This window comes from Oncorhynchus mykiss, chromosome 1 (genome assembly GCF_057628025.1).
Source record: "Oncorhynchus mykiss isolate SJ-2025 chromosome 1, ASM5762802v1, whole genome shotgun sequence".
Lineage (NCBI taxonomy): Eukaryota > Metazoa > Chordata > Actinopteri > Salmoniformes > Salmonidae > Oncorhynchus > Oncorhynchus mykiss.
Genome location: NC_143022.1, coordinates 11,177,682 through 11,203,944, shown reverse-complemented (window position 1 = coordinate 11,203,944; position 26,263 = coordinate 11,177,682). Strand labels below are relative to the sequence as shown.

The 26,263-nt window shown below is 43.0% G+C and overlaps 1 protein-coding gene and 1 pseudogene across 2 annotated transcripts in view; both read left to right on the top strand.

The window, feature by feature from the left end:
* LOC110532571 (actin-like protein 6A) overlaps positions 1–26,263 on the top strand; it is a 758,238-nt gene that overhangs the window by 176,432 nt on the left and 555,543 nt on the right. The gene's annotated exons all lie outside the window — the stretch shown is intronic.
* Positions 1,803–25,236, top strand: LOC110510918 (protein ANKUB1-like; annotated as a pseudogene).

The following is a 26,263-nucleotide window of genomic DNA, read 5'->3' as shown; positions in this document are numbered from 1 at the left end:
TACAAAACAGAGAGAGGGAGAGATAGGCTTTTGACACGAGCGCATCGACAATCTCCAGCGAGTGAGCTGCGCATCATTGGGTGAGTCAGTGAAACTGGAAAGCATTTTTAGGACTCATTTCCTCCTCATATTGTAGCCTACTATATGTTTCTCCACAAACCTAGGCCTATAGGCTATTGATGGATTCAAGACAAGGTCGTTTTTATTGATCTCAGATACTAAGTTTGTCAGTGTCAAAGTAGCCTGCCATTTCGATCATTTGTGCGGATTAAAAAAAGATAATGCCAAAGTCTCCAGTCATGTAAAAGGATGTAGAATTGCACGAAATGCGGTTTTAAAAAGGCCAACACTTTCCCGGACCCTAGGCTACTAAAAATGTTCCCCATGTGTTCACCTACTGTAAATGGCTCTACTCTACTGCTCTACCCAAATGTGATGATATGCGTTCAATGCTCTATTGTAATAGGTGATCTTTTTTCTCATGAGTTCTGGTACCACAGAGCCCCCCTCTGGCACCTCCCAATTTACAAATTAAGCTCTGCTTCAAATTTTTATTTTACAAGGCAAGTCAGTTAAAAACAAATTCTTATTTTCATTAAAGGCCTAGGAACAGTGGGTTAACTGCCTGTTCAGGGGCAGAATGACAGATTTGTACCTTGTCAGTTCAGGGATTTGAACTTGCAACCTTTCGGTTACCAGTCCAACACTCTAACCACTAGGCTACTTGTCTTCATGAAGGGTTTATGTGAGCCTGTTTGCATCCCTCCCAGCTGCCCACTGCATTGAGGCTAGGTTAGGTAACATAGTCGCCACAGATAAATCCATGATAACCAAAAACTTCAACAAGCATTTCTCAACGGCTGGCCATGCCTTCCTCCTGGCTTCTCCAACCTCAGCCAACAGCTCCATGGGAAAGGAAGATGATTCTAAGAAGCAATTTGTTCATTTGGCTGGTGTCAAGTAAAGTATGTGACTAGTACTTACAATAGGAGACATGGTTATGTGATGGGGTGATAGTACTTACAGTAGGAGACGTGATGGGGCGATCGTACTTACAGTAGGAGACGTGATGGGGCGATGGTACTTACAGTAGGAGACATGTGATGGGGTGATAGTACCTACAGTAGGAGATATGGTTATGTGATGCGGCGATAGTACTTACAGTAGGAGACGTGATGGGGCGATAGTACTTACAGTAGGAGACATGGTTATGTGATGGGGCGATAGTACTTACAGTAGGAGACGTGTGATGGGGCGATAGTACTTACAGTAGGAGACATGTGATGGGGCGATAGTACTTACAGTAGGAGACATGTGATAGGGCGATAGTACTTACAGTAGGAGACAGCCACGCCAGCAGTGCTTTGTCAACATTGTCCCATCACGCACTAGTGACTCCTGTGGCGGGCCAGGCGCAGTGCACGCAGCAGTGCCCGCTGACACGGTCGACACGGCTGGCTTCCAGGTTAAGCGGGCATGGTGTCATGAAGCAGTGTGGCTTGGCTGGGTTGTGTTTCGGAGGACGCACGGCTCTTGGCTCTCGCCTCTCCCAAGTCCATATGGGAGTTGTAGCAATGGGACAAGACTGTAACTACCAATTGGATACCACTAAATTGGAGAAGAAATTAAAAAGAAGTCACCTTGGGGGTTTGTGGTATATGGCCAATATACCTCCACGTTGCGTTGTGCCTAAGAACAGCCCTTGGCCGTGGTATATTGGCCATATACCACACCTCCTTGGGCCTTATTTCTTAATTGTACACATTTGGACACTTTTACAATTATTGTATGGTAAACATTGACATCTGCCTGGGTGGAACACCCTCCATAATGGGTGTCTGTGTGGGACACCCTCCATTACGGCTCCATCAGTGCTGAGCCCTCTCACTCTGATTGTATGGGACACTCAATTACGGCTCCTTGTGTTTCCAATCTTCTTCCTCTGGCAGGATTACTTCCACGTGCAACTGTCAGACGACAAGCAGGTGAGGTACTTCCTGGAGCTGAGCTATGCTGGTGCCATCCTTCGGGACAGCTGGGTCCTGACAGACGTTGGCATCACCCCTAGCAGTGCCATCTGCTGCCTGCTGAAGGTACCAGCCGAACACCTAGCTGTTTCTACCCGTGCTTGAAAATGCATATCAAAGTGAGCTGGCTATTGCTTGAAACAGCTTCATACTATCATTAGCATAAAGTGTTTCAGATATAGTGTGGTAATATATAGTATTGGTTATATAGTATGGTTAAATAGTATGGTTATATAGTATGATTATATATATTATGGTGATATAGAGTGTGGTAATATATAGTATGGTTATATAGTATGATTATATAGTATGATTATATAGTATGATTAGGTATGATTAGGTGATTTAGTTCATTCAAACAGGTGCCATTAATACAGGTAACGAGTGGAGGACAGAGGAGCCTCTTAAAGAAGAAGTTACAGGTCTGTGAGAGCCAGAAATGTTGCTTGTTTGTAGGTGACCAAATACTTATTTTCCACCATAATTTGCAAATAAATTCATTAAAAATCCTACAATGTGATTTTTCTGGATTTTTTTTCTTTCTCATTTTGTCTGTCATAGTTGAAGTGTACCTATGATGAAAATTACAGGCCTCTCTCATCTTTTTAAGTGGGAGAACTTGCACAATTGGTGGCTGACTAAATACTTTTTTGCCCCACTGTATAGTGTGGTGGTATATAGTATGGCGATATATAGTATGTTGAGGTCACCCTGCTTGAGACTTAAAGTAATATTGCCCTTGCTCAACCAAGACCATGGTTATGGTAGAGTATTTGGTTAGTAAGGACACTGCTTTATACCGAGACCATGGTTATGGTAGAGTGATTGATTAGTAAGAACACTGCTTCGTGAGTGTGAAGTGTTGTTGTACAGAGGTCCCTGGGTACATGTCCAGAGCCAGACAGGGACAGAACTCACTCTGTTCCACAAAGTTCTGTGGAAGATTTGCTAACAGGGGAGAGTGGTTATGTATCTAAGTACAAATTTAACCATCAGAATAATGTTTATTTGTGTTCCTTACTCCTTACTTACACATCCCATCATTGACATAGTCAAAGCCAGACCTTCTGTCTGTCTCTCCTTCTTGCTGGTTGACTAGAGTGGAAATCTATAGTATTGTATGGTTGACCTGGGATAGAGCTGAAATGTGGCCCGATGTAGTGTTGCCTTTGTACCAAACACCCTTACAGTCATAAACCTTTTCCCCATGTAATCGCCTCGACCTCAGTCTGGTGTTCGCTAACAGTATCTGAAGAGTCTGTATACCCAGTGGTGTATAGTACAGTAGAGCACAGCAGAGTACAGCAGAGTACAGTAGAGCACAGCAGAGTACAGCAGACAGAGTACAGCAGAGTACAGTAGAGCACAGCAGAGTACAGCAGACAGAGTACAGTAGAGTACAGTAGAGCACAGCAGAGTACAGCAGACAGAGTGCAGTAGAGTACAGTAGAGCACAGCAGAGTTCAGCAGACAGAGCACAGCAGAGTACAGTAGAGTACAGCAGAGTACAGCAGAGTACAGTAGAGCACAGCAGGCCGTATAGTAGGAGAAGAAGAGGCCCTTTGGGTTCATTGAAATACATATTCATATATTTATATATTCTTGACCCAGAAAATATAAAAAACTATCGGCCTATATCGAATCTTCCATTCCTCTCAAACATTTTAGAAAAGGCTGTTGCGCAACAACTCACTGCCTTCCTGAAGACAAACAATGTATACGAAATGCTTCAGTCTGGTTTTAGACCCCATCATAGCACTGAGACGGCACTTGTGAAGGTGGTAAATGACATTTTAATGGCATCGGACCGAGGCTCTGCATCTGTCCTCGTGCTCCTAGACCTTAGTGCTGCTTTTGATACCATCGATCACCACATTCTTTTGGAGAGATTGGAAACCCAAATTGGTCTACACGGACAAGTTCTGGCCTGGTTTAGATCTTATCTGTTGGAAAGATATCAGTTTGTCTCTGTGAATGGTTTGTCCTCTGACAAATCAACTGTAAATTTCGGTGTTCCTCAAGGTTCCGTTTTAGGACCACTATTGTTTTCACTATATATTTTACCTCTTGGGGATGTTATTCGAAAACATAATGTTAACTTTCACTGCTATGCAGATGACACACAGCTGTACATTTCAATTAAACATGGTGAAGCCCCAAAATTGCCCTTGCTAGAAGAATGTGTTTCAGACATAAGGAAGTGGATGGCTGCAAACTTTCTACTTTTAAACTCGGACAAAACAGAGATGCTTGTTCTAGGTCCCAAGAAACAAAGAGATCTTCTGTTGAATCTGACAATTAATCTTAATGGTTGTACAGTCGTCTCAAATAAAACTGTGAAGGACCTCGGCGTTACTCTGGACCCTGATCTCTCTTTTGAAGAACATATCAAGACCATTTCAAGGACAGCTTTTTTCCATCTACGTAACATTGCAAAAATCAGAAACTTTCTGTCCAAAAATGATGCAGAAAAATTAATCCATGCTTTTGTCACTTCTAGGTTAGACTACTGCAATGCTCTACTTTCCGGCTACCCGGATAAAGCACTAAATAAACTTCAGTTAGTGCTAAATACGGCTGCTAGAATCCTGACTAGAACCAAAAAAAAAAAAAAATGTGATCATATTACTCCAGTGCTAGCCTCTCTACACTGGCTTCCTGTCAAAGCAAGGGCTGATTTCAAGGTTTTACTGCTAACCTACAAAGCATTACATGGGCTTGCTCCTACCTATCTCTCTGATTTGGTCCTGCCGTACATACCTACACGTACGCTACGGTCACAAGACGCAGGCCTCCTAATTGTCCCTAGAATTTTTAAGCAAACAGCTGGAGGCAGGGCTTTCTCCTATAGAGCTCCATTTTTATGGAACGGTCTGCCTACCCATGTCAGAGACGCAAACTCGGTCTCAACCTTTAAGTCTCTACTGAAGACTCATCTCTTCAGTGGGTCATATGATTGAGTGTAGTCTGGCCCAGGAGTGGGAGGGTGAACGGAAAGGCTCTGGAGCAACGAACCGCCCTTGCTGTCTCTGCCTGGCCGGTTCCCCTCTTTCCACTGGGATTCTCTGCCTCTAACCCTATTACAGGGGCTGAGTCACTGGCTTAACTGGGGCTCTCTCATGCCGTCCCTGGAGGGGGTGCGTCACCTGAGTGGGTTGAGTCACTGATGTGGTCATCCTGTCTGGGTTGGCGCCCCCCCCCCCCCCCCCTTGGGTTGTGCCGTGGCGGAGGTCTTTGTGGGCTATACTCAGCCTTGTCTCAGGATGGTAAGTTGGTGGTTGAAGATATCCCTCTAGTGGTGTGGGGGCTGTGCTTTGGCAAAGTGGGTGGGGTTATATCCTTCCTGTTTGGCCCTGTCCGGGGGTGTCCTCGGAATGGGCCACAGTGTCTCCTGACCCCTCCTGTCTCAGCCTCCAGTATTTATGCTGCAGTAGTTTATGTGTCGGGGGGCTAGGGTCAGTTTGTTATATCTGGAGTACTTCTCCTGTCCTATTCGGTGTCCTGTGTGAATCTAAGTGTGCGTTCTCTAATTCTCTCCTTCTCTCTTTCTCTCTCTCGGAGGACCTGAGCCCTAGGACCATGCCCCAGGACTACCTGACATGATGACTCCTTGCTGTCCCCAGTCCATCTGGCTGTGCTGCTGCTCCAGTTTCAACTGTTCTGCCTTATTATTATTCGACCATGCTGGTCATTTATGAACATTTGAACATCTTGGCCATGTTCTGTTATAATCTCCACCCGGCACAGCCAGAAGAGGACTGGCCATCCCACATATGCTCTCTCTAATTCTCTCTTTCTTTCTCTCTCTCGGAGGACCTGAGCCCTAGGACCATGCCCCAGGAATACCTGACATGATGACTCCTTGCTGTCCCCAGTCCACCTGACTGTGCTGCTGCTCCAGTTTCAACTATTCTGCCTTATTATTATTCGACCATGCTGGTCATTTATGAACATTTGAACATCTTGACCATGTTTTGTTATAATCTCCACCCGGCACAGCCAGAAGAGGACTGGCCACCCCACATAGCCTGGTTCCTCTCTAGGTTTCTTCCTAGGTTTTGGCCTTTCTAGGGAGTTTTTCCTAGCCACCGTGCTTCTACACCTGCATTGCTTGCTGTTTGGGGTTTTAGGCTGGGTTTCTGTACAGCACTTTGAGATATCAGCTGATGTACGAAGGGCTATATAAATACATTTGATTTGATTTGATTTGATATTCATAATATTTCAGTTAACAATTTAATCTGCACCCAGATTAGTCTTCAATTTAATTTTCACCCAGATTAGTGTTCAATTTAATCTGCACCCAGATTAGTGTTCAATTTAATCTGCACCCAGATTAGTGTTCAATTTAATCTGCACCCAGATTAGTGTTCAATGTGATAGAACAAAACTCAGTACAGCACATGAATTAGAAAATGTTGTTACAAATTTGTGCCACGAGATGGTGGTATATTATAAGTTTAAATAGCATGGACCTTTGATTTGTCTCTGGATAGAAATTGCCCTTGGGCACAGATCTAGGATCAGTTTACTCTCACCAAATCCTAACCTTTACCATTAGCAGTAAAAACACAAACCAGACCTAAGATTAGTGCAAAGGAGCCACTTCATCTTACCCCTGTAATTATATGACTCCTAACTTATATATACTGAGTGTACCAAACATTAGAAACACCTTCCTAATATTGAGTTGCACCCCGCCTTTTGCCATCAGAACAGCTTCAATTTGTTGGGGCATGGACTCTACAAGGTGTTTGAAAGCGTTCCCCAGGGATGCTGGCCCATGTTGACTCCAATGCTTCCAACAGTTGTGCCAAGTTGGCTGGATGTTCTTTGGGTGGTGGACCATTCATGATACACACAGGAAACTGTTGAGTGTGAAAAACCCCAGCAGCATTGCAGGTCTTGACACAAACCGGTGCACCTGGCAACTACTACCCCGTTCAAAGGCACTTAAATATTTTGTCTTGCCCATTCACCCTCTGAATGGCACACATACACAATCTATGCCTCAATTGTCTCAAGGCTTAAAAATCCTTCTTTAACCTGTCCGCTCCCCTTCATCTACACTGAAGTGGATTTAACAAGTGACATCATTAAGGGATCATAGCTTTCACCTGGATTCACCTGGTCAGTCTTTGTCATGGAAAGAACAGGTGTTCATAATGTTTTGTTTACTCGGTGTATAAACACAACATAGGTATTTATGTAAAACAAGTGAATTTACTGTATGTCCATGGTCTTATACTTCAGCGGGAGCCGGTGGTGCGTGTGTTCAGTGCCGTGACGGGGGAGACCCTCTCAGTCTTGGGCACTGTATTTTCTCCTGAGTACGTCTGTGGCCAGGCTCATGACCCTGGTGTCCCAGCAGTGTGGGCTTCCCGTCAGCTCCTTCAGACTGAGCTCTCCCACCGGCCTGCAACTCTACGATTGCAACCGGCTGCACGACTACGCCATTGACCTGGGTATGGCCTTCCTTGTGCAGTAGATCAATGGTCCTCTGGCTCAACACCTTATGGATGTAACATAGAGACAAATGGACTGTATGGAACACATTCTTGGTTCATGGAAACCAGGAGGACAACCTGCATGTGTCTCTGTCTCCCAGGGGCTACTCCACGGTTGGACACCTGGGATGGGTGGGCGGAGTTCCTCAGAGGCTGCTTCCTGGGACACAGACTGACCGTCCAACGACACCTGTCTAGGGAGAGACCTGTGATGAGGTCAGAATACACATCTACACACTGAACTGTATGATAGACTTACTATCAACAGTGATGGTACTGAACCTTTATATAGCGTACAATGATAGTACTGACCCTGTATATAGCTTACAATGATAGTACTGACCCTGTATATAGCTTACAATGATAGTACTGACCCTGTATATAGCTTACAATGATGGTACTGACCCTGTATATAGCTTACAATGATAGTACTGACCCTGTATATAGCTTACAATGATAGTACTGACCCTGTATATAGCTTACAATGATGGTACTGACCCTGTATATAGCTTACAATGATAGTACTGACCCTGTATATAGCTTACAATGATAGTACTGACCCTGTATATAGCTTACAATGATAGTACTGACCCTGTATATAGCTTACAATGATAGTACTGACCCTGTATATAGCTTACAATGATAGTACTGACCCTGTATATAGCTTACAATGATAGTACTGACCCTGTATATAGCTTACAATGATGGTACTGACCCTGTATATAGCTTACAATGATAGTACTGACCCTGTATATAGCTTACAATGATAGTACTGACCCTGTATATAGCTTACAATAATGGTACTGACCCTGTATTTAGCTTACAATGATAATATGATAGCTTATAATGATAGTACTGACCCTGTATATAGCTTATATTCTCTTGTTTTTTTCCTTCATATGTTTGTTCTCTTACCCTGATATTTAATACTGCATTGTGGGAAAGAGCTTGCAAGTAAGCATTTTACTGTACTGTTTTATAACCCACTGTATCTTGTGAACTTGACAAAAAAAACTTGAAACGTGTTATAAATACATTGATTCTGTATTATTCCAGGTTCCAGCTCCGGGTGGCACTCTACATCGCTGGTTCTCTGGGCCACCTGGACCTGGCTGCTGGAGAGGGGGGTGCGTGTCATTGAGCCGGTGGGGGTTCACCCTTACCGTGAGTGGTGCCACCAGACGGCCCACCCCGACGTCGCCAAGTGTCCCGCTGTCGCCTCCATCGAGCGTGGCCAGCTCACCATCCTCAAACTCTTTATCGCCAGCAGCGTTCTGACCCTTGCCTGTTGGGATCCCCTGTGTCGTGTCCCCCTGAGGATCGCCCTTCAGTACAGCCACAGGGAGTGTGTGAGTCACCTGGCCACCAAGTTGTGCTCTGTGGTGGTCCTCCCAGGTATGGCCCTGCCCATGCGGACATACCTCCAGATAAAGGGCTGGGTGAGGCTGGGGCAGAGGAGGGCAGCATCCAGGCACTGCATGGGCCTCAACAGGGCTCCGTTCAGGACCAGGGTGGGCGACACGGTCCTGGTGGACGGCTTCACCCTCCCCAAGATGTCCTCCAAGCCCAGGAGGAGTGAGGCCAAGGCAGGTATCAGGGTGATGTCCACAGCCTCTCGACGTTTGACCCCCATCAACTGCCCATCTCATGTAACCTGCCCGCTCCGCGCCCTGGCATCCCAGGATAAACCTCTTCAACTACCGAAGCAACACCCTGTGGCCACGAGGGATGAAAGAGAGAAGAAGAGGGGATGTGGAGGGAAGGGATGTGAGGAGGATGAGAGTGGGGATCAGAACAGCAACCAATGGAGGAGCAGAGTCCCGCTCCCGCCCATTTCCAGAGACACCAATCTCAGACCTGTGTTTGCCTCACCAAACCGCGCCCAGATCGTCACCACCTCACTGGAGGCCTTTTCTCTCCACTGCGACCTCACACCCAGAGAAAACGCCATATACTGTTTGGCCTTGGCCAGGTTAGTCCAAGTTTAAATGACAGCTACGGTGAATATGAATATTTCTCTGGAGGTTTCTTATGAAAGGTGTGAATACTGTCAGAAGAAGCCTCCTATAATCAGTGGGGGGGGGGGGGGGGAACACATGTTAAAGCTGTTTACACACTTTTTATTTTATTTTGTGCAAGCATTTACCCACCTTTTGTGGAAGATGCATTGAAAGTAGAGGGAGCGTTACTTCTTTAATCCTGAACGGCAATCAGCATTTACCAGTCAATGGTTTTACCACTACATCACTGCCTATGATATACCCTTATCCTCCCTGAATAGATTTCAGTACAAACAAATCATGAGCCAACCATCATGCTTAGAAGGTACATAGTCAAATCAAATCAAATCAAACTTTATTTGTCACATGCGCTGAATACAACAAGTGTAAATCTTTCCGTGAAATACTTTACTTACAAGCCCTTAACAAACAGTGCAGTTCAAGAAGAGTTAAGAGAATATTTACCCAATAAACTAAAGTAACAAATAATAAAACAGTTGAACTTGTACAGTTGCCATTTTATTAATTGTTCAGCAGTCTTATGACTTGGGGTTAGAAACTGTTATAGGTTTACCCTAACAAGTCCTGAAACAAATCATGAGCCAACCATCATGCTTAGAAGGTATATAGTGTCAGTCTTATTGGTTCACCCTAACAAGTTGTTTCAGTATGGGGAGAGGATAGAATGTAAGGGCGTTTCATTAATGTATTGAGGCCATTACATATACAGTATTTCACAATGCTAGGACACAGATTTGGTCTCCTAACCTTGTTCTGGTTGATTGACTCTCTAACAGTGCCTTCACACAGAGACCATGGTTGCAGCAGCTGAATGTAGCGCGGACTCTGTCCAGGAGGAGTGCTCAGCACATTGGGTAGACACCAGGATCCTGGTCATTAGGCAGATTAAACATACTGAAACAAGGAGGGACAACCTGGAATTGTCCAAAAATGAACTCTTATTTGAGTTTTTATTTTTATTTTTTACAGTGAACAAGATGAGACTTTGGAACGGATGATGCCTGAAACAATGCGGACGACTTAGAATTTTGTTCCTTTGGATGAGGCTTATAGATATAGTCAGTACTGTGTTTGATTTGTGTGCAGAAAGTTTACAACGGCAGGCAGTGGATTCTCAGTCATTCCTCTCAAGTAACAAAAAACGTATCATATTTCACTGGCTATTTGTAGTAGCCAAATGTGAATGGAATTATAATTATTCTAGAATCATTCAGTTGACTGAATGTGACTGTGGTTGTGCAGTATGTGACTATGTGGTTGTACTGAATGTGACTATGTGGTTGTACTGAATGTGGTTGTACTGTACGTGATTGTAAGTGTTTGACATGGGTCTAATTGAGGCCCCCCCCCCCACACTTAACACTAGTTTTTATCCATAGAAATCCTCACTTGCTGATGAAGACCTATAGTGGTTGAAATCAATGTAAAATACAGTATGAACACTGCTGCATTAAAACTCTTTTATTAAGATGTGGATCATTATTGCTCATTTAAATGAGTCTGTGCAGTGTCAAAATAATACACCTGATACATAAGGGGGGAAAAAATGCTAAAAATACCACAAGACATGAAATAATGGCATTATGGGAAAATAATACATACTGTATTTCACATAGAGTATTTGACAAACTCTTTATTTACGTTACAAAACTGACAACTACTGTGACGATGTGTTAGCACAGCATGTGTCATCATTCCCCTGCAGTGTGTGGATTTACACAGCAATATAGCAGACAGCTTAAATAGTTTATTTTTATTTAACCTTTATTTCACTAGACAAGTCAGTTAAGAACAAATTCTTATTTACAATGATGGCCAAACCTGGACGACGCTGGGCCAATTATGCGGCACAATATGGGACTCCCAATCACTTGGGAGTGGGAAGGATACCAAATCCAATATCACACACTTCTTCCTTAGTATTCTGAGAACTGTCAGATAGCTGTGAGAGCTATGAGTGGATCGTGGACCCATGCATAAATTATAACTTTACTGTAACTCAGTGGGGCAAGTAGAACATCCGGGTTAGTGTATGTGCATTATCTGGACAGTTGATTGTCTTTGTCTCAAAGCCTTTCCATTTCTGGGGTATTGAAGAAGCTTCTGATCTCAACCTTCTTGACAGGTAAGAAACACTTGGTTAGTGTATGTGTCTTATCCAATGGGTTGTCAGGTGAACGTTGAAGATGCTTCTTGGAGGTGATCTAATGATGTCATTGAATCGCTGTCATTGAGTTGCTCACTGGACAAGACAATTATTCACTGAAAATTAAATCTGTCTTTCATTTCACTTATGTTGATACTTGATTGGCTATTTGCTGTCTTTTGAAAATACAAAAATAAATATAACTGTTTTATGAAGCACTTGTAGACATTCATTGTTTTCAAAATCATATTTTCAGCAAAACAGATACATACGTTTACAATATGACATCAAATCAAATAAAAATAAAGCAAGTGGTATGTAAATGATTGTCAAAAGGCTCCAACCACCCAAGTCATAGACTGTTCACTCTGCTACCACATGGCAAGCGATACGAGAGCACCAAGTCTGGGACAAAAAGCTCCTTAACAGCTTCTACCCCCAAGTCATTAGACTGCTGAACAGCTTCTACCCCCAAGTCATTAGACTGCTGAACAGCTTCTACCCCCAAGTCATTAGACTGCTGAACAGCTTCTACCTCCAAGTCATTAGACTGCTGAACAGCTTCCACCCTCAAGTCATTAGACTGCTGAACAGCTTCTACCCCCAAGTCATTAGACTGCTGAACAGCTTCTACCCCCAAGTCATTAGACTGCTGAACAGCTTCTACCCCCAAGTCATTAGACTGCTGAACAGCTTCCACCCCAACTCATTAGACTGCTGAACAGCTTCTACCCCCAAGTCATTAGACTGCTGAACAGCTTCTACCCCCAAGTCATTAGACTGCTGAACAGCTTCTACCCTCAAGTCATTAGACTGCTGAACAGCTTCTACCCCCAAGTCATTAGACTGCTGAACAGCTTCCACCCTCAAGTCATTAGACTGCTGAACAGCTTCTACCCCCAAGTCATTAGACTGCTGAACAGCTTCTACCCCCAAGTCATTAGACTGCTGAACAGCTTCCACCCCCAACTCATTAGACTGCTGAACAGCTTCTACCCCCAAGTCATTAGACTGCTGAACAGCTTCTACCCCCAAGTCATTAGACTGCTGAACAGCTTCTACCCCCAAGTCATTAGACTGCTGAACAGCTTCTACCCCCAAGCCATAAGACTGCTGAACAGCTTCTACCCCCAAGCCATTAGACTGCTGAACAGCTTCTACCCCCAAGTCATTAGACTGCTGAACAGCTTCTACCTCCAAGTCATTAGACTGCTGAACAGCTTCCACCCTCAAGTCATTAGACTGCTGAACAGCTTCTACCCCCAAGTCATTAGACTGCTGAACAGCTTCTACCCCCAAGTCATTAGACTGCTGAACAGCTTCTACCCCCAAGTCATTAGACTGCTGAACAGCTTCTACCCCCAAGTCATTAGACTGCTGAACAGCTTCTACCCCCAAGTCATCAGACTGCTGAACGTTAATTAAATGGCCACCTGCACTATTTGCATTGACCCCCTTAGTTATTGATGTATTTTTCTAATTGTTTTCCACTGACTCTCTTGAATTGGCTCGATGCACATTCACTACACTCTACCCACACATTCACTGTGACACTGACCGACTTTCACACTAGCTGCTGCTACTGTGTTTATTATCTATCCTGATTGACTAGTCACTTTTACCCTTACCTACATGTACATACTGTATTACCTCAACTACCTCGCACCCATGCACATTGACTCGGTACTGGTACTCCTTGTATATAGCCTTGTTATTGTTATTGTGTTACTATTTAGAAAATATTTTCTTACTTTTTAACTCTGCATTGTTGGGAATGGGCTCGTAATAAAGCATCTCACAGTTGTTTTCGGCATATGTGACCAATACGATTAGTTTTTCATCTGAAAAAATGAATGTTCTCGTTGTTATAATGAGGAATTTATTTAAATAATTTGGTTTTCCTTGAAGATTTGAATGGGCTGAGAAAGCCTTTCGTGATGGATCTAGACAATCTGGTGAAAAGGGAGGGTTTGCGACTCTTCTCTTCAAGTGGGAAGGACGATGCGATATCATAAATTCCCTCTGGAGAAAAGGAGCCATGAGATGTTGTCATCGTCTCTGCAACGAAAGACCATCCAGCATGCCATCAATTTACATTTTTACTCATTTATCAGACACTCTTATCCAAAGAGACTTACAAGGAGCAATTAGGATTAAGTGCCTTGCTCAAGAGCACATTGACAGATTTTGCCTCGTGAACTCAGGGATTCTGAACCAGCAACCTATCGGTTACTGGCCCAACCTCTTAACCCACTAGGCTACCACCCAGCCCACAGTACAGTATGTCATAGGTAACAACTCAGAGGAGTACGTCTTTCCAAATGAATTAGTGGAATGGTAAAGGGATAATGTCTCAGTCTTGACTGAGCAGCAGCCTAAACAGCAGCAGGGCTTACCTGTAAAGTACACAGTAGGGGAAATGTTCTGAGGCTGGTACTCCAGAGACTCTTGAGGACAGAGGTTCTTACTAACTTTCTTGGAACCCTGGTTGGTGGGAAAAGGCACATTAAAACAAACTGAAATGTTTTCGATATCTTAAAGTACAGCATATCAACTGCAAAGAAGCAGTGCAATGCCATGACACAAAGAATCATATAAAAGGTCAACAGCAGTGTTATTCATGAAAGTGTACTATACCTTTGTATTGAAGGTGAGGACCTGCTCTCCAGTACTGCTGATGGTATCCCTTTCCAAATCAAACACGCCTTCTACAATGTCACTGGTGGCCACGCTGGTAGCGGACTCAAAATAACATTTAGCAGTGGCTTTGGTGATCATTTGAAGAATGACCATGCAAGTAGAAGTCTTTGGATCGTTCTGGACTGAAACATCAAAGTTTATGTTTTCATACTCATCTGACCACTGTCTCAGGAAGCACTTCACTGTCTCTTCAGCAAATATCTGGAGAAGCTGAGACGAGAGCTCCTTGGATATGGCACATTGTTCATTTCCCCATTTCAGCCTTGAAAGAATGGAGTCTGAAGCACTTTTGGCTGCTGCCAATGTTAAGACCTGTGGAGTGCTGTGGCTGTCCTGAAGGGCTATCACTTTATCCAACAATTCATGGCTGAAAATGTGGATGGTCCAAGTGGAAATGATTTTTCTCAATTTCCTAACAGCAGATCGGAGGTCGTCAAGATGAGAAGCACCCTGTCCATTTTCCTGTGTGTTCTCAACACTTTCCACCATAATGTCCACTACCACCCCAGCAGCTTGCCTGACTTTGTCCACAAAGGTTACAGGAAGTAAGTCCTCTGTGTGAAAGAAGTCCTCAATGATTGTGTTTCTAACAATAGGAAAGTCAATCTGAGCAGGAAACTCAGTGGGGATGGGAGTCCCGGGTAAAGCAAAGTGCCATTTCGACTGCCTTAATTTTGAAGTAGGTGTTAGAGAGATGGAGGAGCGTGAAGAAGAGGTATTTCTTGTATTTTGGCTGTCAGCACTCCTACAACGGATCGTGTCAATATCCTCCAGCATGGATCCTGAGAGCTCAGTGGTTTTAGGTAGTAATTTGTGCGGAATGTCCACACAGGCATCGTTTCCACCAGGTGTAACACTGCTCTGGTTGACCTCAAGATGGCCGAGACTTGCTCTTTGTGAAGCAGGACTGCTTTGATATGTAAAGATTTGGATTGAACCAAGTGTTGTGTCTGATCTTTGAAGATCTTTTCTGAGAAACTCCGTAATCTTACTTTGCAGACTGTAGTAGATGTTACGAGCAACAGACCAGATTCTTTTCTCAGAAACCTGTCCAGTGGTGAGCAGGGAGGTTCCAGATACCATGTCAGATGATTGGGTGGTCTGGGTGAGCTCCTGCTGGTCTTTCACCATGGTTTGTATAATATCAGTAGATGTGGTGGATGTAGATACAGACTGGAGGTACTTATCTGTTGTACCTTCCTCCACAATGTTAAATGATCTAGAGAGGACCTCACTCACTCCTTTCTCAGCTTTGGTTTGGAACTCATGACTAGAAAGTTTTTGGAGGCTCTTTGTTGAAAGACTGTGGGAAGATGCAATGCCTTTGGAGGCAGCCGTGCTGCAATCTAGACTTACTGGAGAGGTTCGCTCAGGAGAACCTTGGAGACGTTCAAACATGTCTTCACATGGTGTTGGGGACCTTGAAAAGGAGATGTCCTTCAGCTGAGACAGAACACCACCTACCAACATGTTGACCTCAAGGGACATATCAGATATTTTCTTTCCTACTGTGGAGAAGCAAGGTGCATTTGATGTCTGATCCTCGCATGAGGTCAAGATTGTTGAAATGACCTCTTTGGTACTATTGGTCAGTAGAGCCTCGTCTGTTTCAGTCCAGAGAAGTGTTGAACTCTCGCTGACACCCCTGTGTAGAGCCACTTCAAGGTTCAAACTGTGCAAGTGAGGCACACTCTTACTAGCTTGCCTCGAGTCCTGGCTTGCCAAACAAAGATGTCCAGAGTCCTCTGTGGGTATATGACTAGACATTCTGCTCAGCATGTCTGACCTCCGCTGATGAATGATGAAGTCCTTTAATGTCTTCTGAATATTGTTATATAAACTAGTGGTAGCAGACCAGATCCTGCTCTGTAGCTTTTGTGCATTTTCCTGGAGGTCAGGTTCTCTCTCCTCTACTTCTGCAGGTTGCGCCAAGCTCTGCAGGTCTTCCACAAATGTTTCAATGATGCCAAAGGCAGCAGAATCCGCACAAATATCCTTTGACCATGTGTACTGGTTTTGAATGGAACAATACCTGGATGCTACAGAATAAGCAGGCTTTGCACTAGTTAAGCTACTGGTGGACTTTTTAACTAGGAACTCACTCACTGCTTGAGTGGCATTTCTCTTAAATTCCTCACTTGAGAGTTTTCTAATACAATCTAACAGACTGGTCAAAGAAGCTGTGGCCTTACTTCTGCTGTCCTCAATTTGACAGGGGAACTCACATACTATTGGTGATGAGGCCCTGGAATGGGCAATATCTCCAAGCTGAGCCAGAACACCCTCTACAAATTTCTCTCTCTCAATAGAGAAGCCTGATCCTTTTTCTCCAACAGTGTACATGGGGTCCTCCTTTGACATCTCAGTGTTGTACAAGACCAGAAGCTCTGAGATGACTTCTTTGGTGCAAGTTGTCAGAAGGAGCTTGCTTTCTTCTGACTCAGTTTTTGCCCAAAGAAGTTTTGAGCACTCACTTTGGCCTCTTTGTAAAGTAACTTCACCAGTGGACTCTGGCAACTGAGGCTCACTCTTACTGGGCCTATATTTCATGTCTAAGCAAGGAAGTGGAACTGTCTCCTTGAACTCAGCATTTTTGATGTTGTCATCAGATGTGACAATGCTCTTTAAGGCACATCGCTGAAGCTTGCCGAAATAATCTTTCAAGTTGTTTTGGATGCTGTGGTAAATGTGAACAGCAGCAGACCAGGCACTCTTCTGTTGGGGACTCTCTTCAGATTCAGCCAAGGACTTCATATCTGACACGAAAGTCTTAACAACTACTGACGCTGCTGAGCCCACTGGGTGAATTTACTCTGTCTTTACAATGCCAGACAATGTTTGACCTGATACAGCACCTGTTAACTCAGACTGAATGACTGAACTAGGAAAGCTCAAACTACTGACTTTTTTGTCAAGAACTCCACTCACTGCTTGTATTGCTGATGTTTGAAACTCCCGGCTAGAGAGTTTTTGGATGCTCTTAGATGTGAGCGTGCAGGAGGAACCAGATTCACTAATATTGTAGCTGATCTCGTATTTCCTAATCAGGGCATCAAGATCCTCAATGAAGCCAACATGCGATGCCAAAAACGTGATCTTGTCCTTCAGATCTTCCAGCAAATTCTGTTCGTTCTCGTCAACAAAAGCCACCATTGTGTCAGAGATGGTGGTCATGACTTGCCCTGTTAGACTCTTGCTCTCTTGGTCAACTTTTTCAAGTTTAAAAGCCAGCTCTCTCACCATGCTGTCAGTCACCTTGGTCTGTGAGTCTCCCCTTACCGGTGTCACTAGAGAGGTTTGACTTGCGGAGGCACTCTTAACGACCACTGATAAGGCCGACTTGACATCTTTAACCAACTCTGCCATTACAGCAGGGGTTAGCATCATAGAGCCTGCACTTCCAGATGGAGAATTGGACATGCATGCAAGTTTGGAGAGAGAACATTGCAGGCTGTCCTGCACACAGGTGACGAGGGTGTCCTCTGAGACACCTAAGAGGACTTGTAGCGTCTCAGAATTGGTTGTTTTCTTCTGCACATCAGACAGAGAGGTTAGAGTCCTTGGGGAAAAAAACGCAGAAATCATCAAAGTCAAACAAATAATATGTAAGGCTGTGATGCACATTCAGTGTGTCAAATACATCTGCACCATTGAAAACAATGAGGAAAACGCTGCTGTTTCTCTGAGAAAAAACCTTAGTGTGATGTCAGCCTAACTGCTTAATTTCTAAAGCCCAATAAAATGTATTTTGTATAAGTCATTTGTATTGAAACTGGCCTGTAGATATCTATCTATCCTGGCAACATCTATCCTCTACAAAAATCAAAATTGCTATAAACTTCAAATACTGTAACTTCTAATAACTTCAAGGACAGTTTGAAGAAATGTTAAAGGGAAATTTCTAAATGTTTCAACTTCATATTCATCATCTCCAGCACCACCCCAACATCAGCATATGTGAAAAACGGGCATTTCTATGTTTTGTAGTAAAAAAAGAAAGAGGAAGATAAGTGTTTTCTATGACATCATCAACCAATTAGTAGGCAATGCCTACTCATAATTGGTTAAAATCACACGATGCACACTGATGATGTCATTAGAATCTAGAGCTGAGCATTTAACCAACATTTTTGTTATTCTTCGGTTTTTAAACAACTAATTGACCGACGTCGGCTCAATTATTTGAATTCCATATAGTTAATTTTTTTCTTCTTCTGTGAGCTCGATGCTCAGTTTCTGTAGAGATAAATCAGATCAAGCACGAACTATGCAATGTAGTAGGGAGTTGTAGTTTCCAACAGGCCAATATTCTACATAGTTTAGCACAGAAAATACGGCAATTAATTCCCATAATCCATTGCACGCCCACTTGCTTGTCCACTCTGTGTGGAGCAGATACGGAAACCTCATTGACTGAGACGGAGAGACGAGAGAATGCATGAGAGAGATAAAAAGCAGTTGCGTTGCGAGGATTCTCTACCTGGAAATACATGATCTAAGTGATTGACAGTTGGTGTTCAGCGGTCATAAAAGTAGGTCTTATTTACTTAGAAGAACTACTAAAATAGTGATTTTGTCAGACAGGATAAGCAGCAGCTCTATAGAGATGAGTTGATGACTTGGAATGAAATAATAAAGTCATCAAATACATATTTTATATGAGAAAGTAAATGATGGTTGATAAGTCATAAACAGTAATGGACAGTCACTACCATCATGGGACTTTTATTCATTGTTTTATTATGTGTTGTTACAGCATTCAACACACATAATCCATAGTGCATTCAATGTCTAAAAAAAGTATTGAAATCCAAAACCGTGATTATTTTTTAAATATTTGAATCGAAACCAAACCAACCTCAAAAAGCACTAATTTCTCAGCACTATTGGAAACAGTTACGTCCCTCTATATTTTTTTTACTACAAAGCATGGAAATGTGTAATTTTCACATATGGTGATGCTGGAGATGAATACGAAGTTATTAAATTTCCCTTTAAGAACATACCTCATGGCCCCCTTGGGCAGGTAGCTTCCACTGCCCAGACTGCCCTTAGTCAGGTAAATCTCCTTGAACTTAAGTTGTGATTCCTGTTCTTCTTCCTCTTCCTGCTCCATACAGTTGGAGGAAGGGTAGGGAGTCGGGATGCGAAAGCTATTGTAAGACTTTCGACTGCCTGGCCTCTTAGGTACACCAGCCTCAGTAAATCTCACGCGGGACTTGGTGTTAACCTTATCGTCTAACAGACTGGTGAGTGACGCTGTGAGAGATCTCTGTGACAATGGAGAGGAGGCAGTATCTTGGATGCCCAGTAGTTTGTAAAGACCTGGGATGATGATCTGCATCAGCTTGTCCGATAAAAACTGGACAATTCTCAGACACAAGCCGGCAAGCTGTTGTTTTGTCAGCTGTATTACAGAAACGGAAGAAGTGTTTTAAAATGTTGCATAGTGCGTCTTTCAAAAGCTTATGAACAAGGTTAAACATTAGGCAGAGTTTTCATGGTAATCTGATTAAATTGTCAGTAACATGATCTTACCGGGTCAAACATGCCCTCACGAATCCCCTTCCATTGCCTGAAAACAATATTGTTATAAATGTTGTCATATCAGGATGCGTGACAGAATTGTTTTTATTTAATTATTTGCCTGATCGTGAAGTTATACTTGCTTTGTGTCAGTTGTTTTGGCAAAATTGCAATGTGACAACTTTTCTAGCACTTTACATTTTTTTCCGATTGATCAGTTTCTAATTTGATCCTATTTCCTTGAAGGTGTGATAGTACCAAAGAAAACAGAACATACTTCTCAGTTAGGTTTTGAAGGAAGTCCATAAGTGTCAGATGTTCCACATTGTTGAGCTTCCCCTCTTCTGTGGTTTCCATCACTGAGGTTGCTCTGCTCCTGGTAGAATTGCTCTGCTCCTGGTAGAAATGTAATTATATTGCAAATAATCAAACTTAATAAACAACAAATATCATACTGAAATAATTATTAACTGTTAAAGAGTGGAGGAGCATTGGCAACGTTGGGCCAATTAAACAACTGACACACAACAGAGATGGTTGTGGTACGTCAACATTGCCAATGATAGCATCACTATAACATTTTATTGGATTAATGTTGTAAAATGAAATGACAAGGTCAACTTACCATCTCATTGACAGCTTCAGAGGTCAGGTGGTCATCCATCACACAGACAGGCAGGTCTAGAGACTGGGACAAGGCTCTATGGTCATAACCAGGAGAGAATGGAAACATCAGAGCAGTCCCAATGGCAGAACCTAACCACTGTCTTCATGTCAAACACTCACTCACTCATTTGCTTTGTCAAACCTACCCCTTAGAATGACTTCGATATTAAAAACCCAGGCTTTCCTAAAATGTTTACCTCAGCCAGTCTAGAACCCAGGTGTGTCTACAAAACACATGCACTCCTCCATAAGGTTCATGGCTTGCCTATTGTTTTATCCCAGTACAAGAGGGGCAACTGGATTCAGGATTAAACACAAGCAGTCTTTAAGGTATATCTTATTACAGTTTAGGCCTACCTTATTATTTTCTTCCATCTGGCAATATCATTTTAAGGAATGAAATCTGTTTTGTTGCTAGTATTATTAGTAACTGTAGGAAAATACAGCTGTAGAGTACAATAATCAGCTACTTTCTGAAGGGCAGCCAAGCTCATAAGCAATTTAGAACCTACAGACAATTATGACAAAATTGGAACGCATGAATGTGTCACAAACGCCTTGTGGTCACGTGTTATTTTAGGGCGTGGCTCCGCATTCGTGACCGGTTCTCTTATTTCTATTTCCCGGTATCCGTTTTGTGCTGGAATTTGCGATTAATACCTTTCTCATGCCGAAACCGCATTAAATAAATACCGGTAGTTAAATGACAAAAAATATGATATTCGCAATGTCATTAAGCAACGATAACAACAAAAAAAACATAAATAGCTACAACAATTTCGAAACATGATTTTGTCATCAGTTCAGTACCATTTGTTTGATTTTGTGGACCCACGACTAGACTTTATCCATGTTAGCTAGTTGCTAGCGATGCTAGTCAGCATAGGCTGCTACGTGATAAACAGTTCGCGTTAGCGAATTAGCTACCTAGCTAGCCAGCCTAACAAGCTGTCAAATCCAATGGAAACCGATGCAACCCTGCTGCCAAATAAGGGCTAGCTCGGTGACCCGTGGTAACAGTGAGGTCCCCATGAGTTTCAAGGCTTTAATAAGTGCTATCGTGCAGAAAAAGCGAATAAAATACTGGTTGATGAGCTAGCTAAATTAGCAAGACGGGTATGACCGTTAACAGCGTGCATGCACAAATGCATGACGACACATTGTATCTCAGTGAAGCAGGGATGCAGAACGAGATCGCCCCACCAAGCCAGATAGTAGAGGGGTACAACAACGCCGGGACACAGAGGCATAGCTCATACAATTATATTTTGTTCCAGTTAATGACAATACATGTTGAATAATAAATACCTTCGTCAAATATATGGCATCACATGCTAGTGAAAAGATAGCGTGCATGAATTTTTAAATAAATCCGGTGACCACTAGATGGCCTCGTATATCCACATTTAGATCAACTGTACTTGATTTTTCATCAGTACTGTGAATGACAAGCCCACTGAATCTATTGGCTGGGTTGCGTAGCTGTTTACGAGGGGGGATGTTCCAGTTAAAATCGTCTCAGTGAACAAGCACCAAACCAGCGGTAAATTATTGGTTGCAAAGCACAGTACATCAAAAGTGATTTTTATACTTTCAGGTGATTTAAATGTTCAATTTATATAAAATAGTTTGTAAATGTTATTCGAACATCACACATAAGATGCAGTGGTTTTTGGAGAATATTTGTTGTACATTTTGTTGTAGAGAATTCCCGCCAGTACTAGCTAGCAACTTACTGTGTCTGGTGGGGGGGTCATATATTTTGTACAGTGCGTGAGTGCAGAGTTGGATGGTGAGACGTGCATTGCATGACGTGCAATTTTGTGCCGTTCCTATCAGGTACATTGTTAAATATATTATATTGTATATTGTAATTGTATTATTTTGGTAACTACCCCCAGTGAACAACCAAACCAGCGTGCGTGAGTGCAGAGTTGGATGGTGAGACGTGCATTGCATGACGTGCAATTTTGTGCAGTTCCTATCAGAATAAATCTACATGACTGGTGCTACATGTTGGAGTTCCGTGTCGATGACTGATTGTACACAACGCAAGAAGAGTACTGTTACACCTCTTCGTCAATTATCCTGCCCCCTCATCTCTCCAGAGTTGCACTTCATCATTTGTTTCCTTATAGAATCATAGCTGCATGAAGGGTTCTGGAGGAATTTTCTAAAGTTACGGAATTACTGATGTCTGTTCAGAAATAAATGAAATCATTCAGAATAGCCTAATACGTCATGATAAACCCTATTATTTAGATACATAGGACCAATAGCTTCTTTTTTAAATAGCCTAGCTGCGGATTGTAGCCCAATAACAAAGAATAGCCTACAGTCGGGAACGCGAGGCAAATCTGTCAGTGAAAAAACAGCAGGCAGACAAAACAGGCCTTTTGCAATATTTCAAATACAATCGAGGGAAAACACAGATTGAAAAGCAATGACTCTTGCTGAAAAGATAAGACTATGCTGTAGACTACCAAAATATTTGATCAACTCCCAAACATTGTTTTACAAAACAGAGAGAGGGAGAGATAGGCTTTTGACACGAGCGCATCGACAATCTCCAGCGAGTGAGCTGCGCATCATTGGGTGAGTCAGTGAAACTGGAAAGCATTTTTAGGACTCATTTCCTCCTCATATTGTAGCCTACTATATGTTTCTCCACAAACCTAGGCCTATAGGCTATTGATGGATTCAAGACAAGGTCGTTTTTATTGATCTCAGATACTAAGTTTGTCAGTGTCAAAGTAGCCTGCCATTTCGATCATTTGTGCGGATTAAAAAAAGATAATGCCAAAGTCTCCAGTCATGTAAAAGGATGTAGAATTGCACGAAATGCGGTTTTAAAAAGGCCAACACTTTCCCGGACCCTAGGCTACTAAAAATGTTCCCCATGTGTTCACCTACTGTAAATGGCTCTACTCTACTGCTCTACCCAAATGTGATGATATGCGTTCAATGCTCTATTGTAATAGGTGATCTTTTTTCTCATGAGTTCTGGTACCACAGAGCCCCCCCTCTGGCACCTCCCAATTTACAAATTAAGCTCTGCTTCAAATTTTTATTTTACAAGGCAAGTCAGTTAAAAACAAATTCTTATTTTCATTAAAGGCCTAGGAACAGTGGGTTAACTGCCTGTTCAGGGGCAGAATGACAGATTTGTACCTTGTCAGTTCAGGGATTTGAACTTGCAACCTTTCGGTTACCAGTCCAACACTCTAACCACTAGGCTACTTGTCTTCATGAAGGGTTTATGTGAGCCTGTTTGCATCCCTCCCAGCTGCCCACTGCATTGAGGCTAGGTAACATAGTCGCCACAGATAAATCCATGATAACCAAAAACTTCAACAAGCATTTCTCAACGGCTGGCCATGCCTTCCTCCTGGCTTCTCCAACCTCAGCCAACAGCTCCATGGGAAAGGAAGATGATTCTAAGAAGCAATTTGTTCATTTGGCTGGTGTCAAGTAAAGTATGTGACTAGTACTTACAATAGGAGACATGGTTATGTGATGGGGTGATAGTACTTACAGTAGGAGACGTGATGGGGCGATCGTACTTACAGTAGGAGACGTGATGGGGCGATGGTACTTACAGTAGGAGACATGTGATGGGGTGATAGTACCTACAGTAGGAGATATGGTTATGTGATGCGGCGATAGTACTTACAGTAGGAGACGTGATGGGGCGATAGTACTTACAGTAGGAGACATGGTTATGTGATGGGGCGATAGTACTTACAGTAGGAGACGTGTGATGGGGCGATAGTACTTACAGTAGGAGACATGTGATGGGGCGATAGTACTTACAGTAGGAGACATGTGATAGGGCGATAGTACTTACAGTAGGAGACAGCCACGCCAGCAGTGCTTTGTCAACATTGTCCCATCACGCACTAGTGACTCCTGTGGCGGGCCAGGCGCAGTGCACGCAGCAGTGCCCGCTGACACGGTCGACACGGCTGGCTTCCAGGTTAAGCGGGCATGGTGTCATGAAGCAGTGTGGCTTGGCTGGGTTGTGTTTCGGAGGACGCACGGCTCTTGGCTCTCGCCTCTCCCAAGTCCATATGGGAGTTGTAGCAATGGGACAAGACTGTAACTACCAATTGGATACCACTAAATTGGAGAAGAAATTAAAAAGAAGTCACCTTGGGGGTTTGTGGTATATGGCCAATATACCTCCACGTTGCGTTGTGCCTAAGAACAGCCCTTGGCCGTGGTATATTGGCCATATACCACACCTCCTTGGGCCTTATTTCTTAATTGTACACATTTGGACACTTTTACAATTATTGTATGGTAAACATTGACATCTGCCTGGGTGGAACACCCTCCATAATGGGTGTCTGTGTGGGACACCCTCCATTACGGCTCCATCAGTGCTGAGCCCTCTCACTCTGATTGTATGGGACACTCAATTACGGCTCCTTGTGTTTCCAATCTTCTTCCTCTGGCAGGATTACTTCCACGTGCAACTGTCAGACGACAAGCAGGTGAGGTACTTCCTGGAGCTGAGCTATGCTGGTGCCATCCTTCGGGACAGCTGGGTCCTGACAGACGTTGGCATCACCCCTAGCAGTGCCATCTGCTGCCTGCTGAAGGTACCAGCCGAACACCTAGCTGTTTCTACCCGTGCTTGAAAATGCATATCAAAGTGAGCTGGCTATTGCTTGAAACAGCTTCATACTATCATTAGCATAAAGTGTTTCAGATATAGTGTGGTAATATATAGTATTGGTTATATAGTATGGTTAAATAGTATGGTTATATAGTATGATTATATATATTATGGTGATATAGAGTGTGGTAATATATAGTATGGTTATATAGTATGATTATATAGTATGATTATATAGTATGATTAGGTATGATTAGGTGATTTAGTTCATTCAAACAGGTGCCATTAATACAGGTAACGAGTGGAGGACAGAGGAGCCTCTTAAAGAAGAAGTTACAGGTCTGTGAGAGCCAGAAATGTTGCTTGTTTGTAGGTGACCAAATACTTATTTTCCACCATAATTTGCAAATAAATTCATTAAAAATCCTACAATGTGATTTTTCTGGATTTTTTTTCTTTCTCATTTTGTCTGTCATAGTTGAAGTGTACCTATGATGAAAATTACAGGCCTCTCTCATCTTTTTAAGTGGGAGAACTTGCACAATTGGTGGCTGACTAAATACTTTTTTGCCCCACTGTATAGTGTGGTGGTATATAGTATGGCGATATATAGTATGTTGAGGTCACCCTGCTTGAGACTTAAAGTAATATTGCCCTTGCTCAACCAAGACCATGGTTATGGTAGAGTATTTGGTTAGTAAGGACACTGCTTTATACCGAGACCATGGTTATGGTAGAGTGATTGATTAGTAAGAACACTGCTTCGTGAGTGTGAAGTGTTGTTGTACAGAGGTCCCTGGGTACATGTCCAGAGCCAGACAGGGACAGAACTCACTCTGTTCCACAAAGTTCTGTGGAAGATTTGCTAACAGGGGAGAGTGGTTATGTATCTAAGTACAAATTTAACCATCAGAATAATGTTTATTTGTGTTCCTTACTCCTTACTTACACATCCCATCATTGACATAGTCAAAGCCAGACCTTCTGTCTGTCTCTCCTTCTTGCTGGTTGACTAGAGTGGAAATCTATAGTATTGTATGGTTGACCTG